Source organism: Pelodiscus sinensis, chromosome 2 (assembly GCF_052426305.1).
Source record: "Pelodiscus sinensis isolate ZL-2025 chromosome 2, ASM5242630v1, whole genome shotgun sequence".
NCBI classification, from domain to species: Eukaryota; Metazoa; Chordata; order Testudines; family Trionychidae; genus Pelodiscus; species Pelodiscus sinensis.
Window position 1 is genome coordinate 4,294,769 of NC_143053.1, and position 3,546 is coordinate 4,298,314.

Consider the following 3,546-nt stretch of genomic DNA (forward strand, 5'->3'; position numbering starts at 1 on the left):
TTATAAATCAATTGGAATATAAATATTGTACTGATGTTTCAGTATGTAGCATATAGAGCAGTATAAACAAGGTGTGTGTGAAACTTTAGTTTGTACTGACTTTGCTAGTGCTTTTTATATAGGCAGATTTCTAGATGATCAGATGTACCTCCGGAAGACCTCTGCAGACCCCCAGGGGTATGCGTACGCCTGATTGAGAAATACTGATCTAACAGGCATTAATTTTACGTGTGATTAAAGATTTGGGACTCACAAGGAAATGATGGAAAACAACCATTAAATCAGTATTTTAGCAGTGGCATAAGTAACTCATTCCCCCTTCCTCCCCTGCCCTCACCAAACTCATCTTATTTTCTGGAACTATTAAAATTGGGTGAGGTGGGGAAAGGTCTGTGTTTCAATACTTAGACTTATGCATATTGACAAAAAATATTGGCTGTAACAATCCCAACATTTGTGATCCTGTGTGCAAAGGGTTCAACAGCGGTGATAAAACAATGTTACGTAAGCCACTTTAACCCATGACTTTGAAATGTGTGTGTCTGCCCCCATCTCTAACAAAGGTCCCCTCAAATCAAGATGGAGTGTTATTTGAACACTGTAAACTGAAGTCAGTAGGACAGGGTATGCTGGTACTCCTAGTCTGTCTTTTCAGTGCAAATCAGGCACAACCCTTTGCTTCTGGTAAGCTGCAAATGTCCTGGATTGGCCAGAGTCTGGCTGAACCTTTGTTGGTGTTTAAATAACTGTAATGTCACACTGGCAAATGTAGGGATGTGGGGAGTGAGATTTTATTTTAAATATTTTATTGCTTTTACAGTTAACGCAGCTTGTTGCATAAAGCAACTGTGCGTTGTAGTTGGGTGAGCCACATGCCTCCAAAGCTGTCGCAGATGTGTTGGAAACCTTTCTGAGTAAATCCCGCTTTACAGTGCTCCCATAATTAGCTTCTGTCCTGGTATATGTGATCTTTGTGTTAGAATTAGTCTGTTTATTTTGCTGTTTGTTACATTTGGCATAGTACGCTGAATTCTGCTTAACTAATTCCTAATATTGCAGTGGTGGTCGCTAGTAATTCTTGTTATTTTCTTAAAACAAACCCAACGTTCTGAACCTCAACAATCAGGTGACATTTAAAGTTTTCACTCCCTTCTTTTGTTTCTGGGTTTAGTTTAGGGATGTAAGCAAGTAGTCAAGTAGCTTCCCCCGACCCCCATTGCTGCCTCTGTATCTGAGACAGCAAGCCGGGGTGGGGTGGTGGGAGCAGGAGCCAGTGCTTGGGGGAGCCAGCTTAAAAGCCAGTTGCCCCCAGCACCGTCTCTGCAGTACTACCTGCTCCCCCTTCTCCCCCCCCCCCGCCCCCGGTGCCCTGCTGCCTCCGTCAGAGGCAGTAGCAGGGTAGGGGTGTAGGGAAGGCTGTTGCGAAGCAACCTCTGCCTGCAGCGACCTGGGCTGTCTGTGGGCAAACGCTGTTCTGGCAGCAGCCCCTGTCCTGCTGGACCTGGTGTGAGCTGGAACTGAGCAAGCCTGGCTCAGTCCTGGCTCACACTGGTCCAGGACCGCTGCGGCTATGCATTTTAAATGTAGTAAGAGTTGGGTGGCTCCTATTACATTTAAACTGCAGAGCTGCAGTGGGGATAGCTCCTGGACTGGCGCAAGCTGGTACAGAGTACCATCCCTTATTGACTAATTGTGTAGTCCATACAAATTAGTATCGATTACATGATTAGTCAGTTACCCATCTCTTAATATCCTTAGTTTAAATATTTCTGGTTTTCTCACTAGTTGAGGCAAAGATGGAGCCAGAAAACCCATGCCAGAATCTGATATGGGTATCTTCAGTGGTTGAAGAGGAACAAACTTAGGAAAAGATTCTATCAATTAGCTGAATCCATGTTTGTCAGTCAGGTATTTCATTGCCATGCCTCCTCAGAGCTGCAGGCCTTGAATTTAGATGGCAATCTGCTGTAAGTGTGTTGGGATATTTAGTGGCTTTTACTAAGTTAACTGGCTAGTGAAGGACTGGCATCGTTCAGGCTATCTAGGTTTGTGTGTCTCTTAGCCAAACAAAGAGCATTTTACACCGCTTTTCCCATAAGCTAATGAATGGCACACAGGGTAGTGCAAATAAACCTGGATGCACAGACATCTTGCTTTCTGTTTGTGTAATTACAGAACAGTAATGCCGCTGCTGGAAATGGCCCTGTTCTTTGTTTTCCTTCTATACGTTGTGTTCAAGGGTGACTGCAGAGCAGTGATGAAATGTAGGAACAACATTGGAGGGAATGCACAGCCCCACTCCCCACAAGGACACATATCTGGACTAAAGTGCTCTCTGAATTTTAACCCATGTGACTTTAAAGCACGGGTTAAAATTCCATTAAAATAAATGCCCTCAGTTCTTGTCAATCACTTACCTGTGGTTCTATGTAACTAAATAGAATTCCTGTCAATAGAGGGTTTTCAGAACAGGTTAGACTAAGGGTCAACAACCAGTTGATCGGGATCTACTGGTCGATCCTGGAGGCCCTGACAGATGATCCTGACTGGTTTGGCTGGGAGGCTATCAGTTGTCATCAGTTCAGCTGCCTCTCCCCTCACTGCTATGCTGCTCCTGCCCTCTGCCTTGAAGTTGCCCCCCCTGCGATCCTCCCGCTTCTTGTGCAGAGTGGGAGAGACAGAGGAAGGGGCGCTGATGTCAGGGTGTCCCCCTACCCTATACCCCATCTCCACAGAGTGAGTAGGGCAGGGCTTCAAAGAAAAGGTAGGTCAAGGGCCTTGGAGAAGGGATAGGGAAAGAGGCAGGTCAAGGGTATTTGGGTTTGAAGGAGATCCTGGATTGACTTAAATTCAAAAAGTGATCTTGTGCTTAAAAAGGTTGAAGACCACTAGGTTAGACAAACACCTATCAGAGGTTGGGTAAGTTTATATGGTCCTGCCTCAGCACGGGGAGATGTACTAGATTGCCTCCGAAGGTCCTTTCCAGCTCTATATTTCTGTGATTCTAAAACACTTTTATAAATATCAGCAGAAGAGATAAATCATTAGTCTCTTTCCTATAGAAGAGAGTGAGCAGGCTTGAGAATAGGATCTTAAACATAGTTAATCCCAACCTTTTACTTCAGGGTGTACATCCCTCCTGCTGCCTCTTCAGTTTCAGCTTTTCTCCTGTTCTTACTAATAACAACTCCATACAGGGTCCTGAGAGCAAATCTTCTGCTGGTGGACTACACAGCAGTTCCCCTGACTTTCAACAGAGCACTGAAACTGATGATAGGCCAAGTCCCACCTAAGGCACAGTGGGTATGTCTACACTACCACCCTAGTTCGAACTAGGGTGGTAATGTAGGCAACCGGAGTTGCAAATGAAGCCCGGGATTTGAATTTCCCAGGCTTCATTTGCATAAAGCCGGGCACCGCCATTTTTAAATGTCCGCTAGTGCGGACTCCATGCCGCGTGTAGCTGCGCGGCACAGAGTCCGCACTAGCGGACATTTAAAAACGGCGGCGCCCGGCTTTATGCAAATGAAGCCCGGGAAATTCAAA

The 3,546-nt window shown here is 45.4% G+C and overlaps 1 protein-coding gene across 2 annotated transcripts in view; it reads left to right on the forward strand.

Moving 5' to 3' along the window:
• The window catches only part of ZC3H3 (zinc finger CCCH-type containing 3), a 345,409-nt gene that overhangs the window by 58,619 nt on the left and 283,244 nt on the right, over positions 1-3,546 (forward strand). The window lies entirely within an intron of this gene.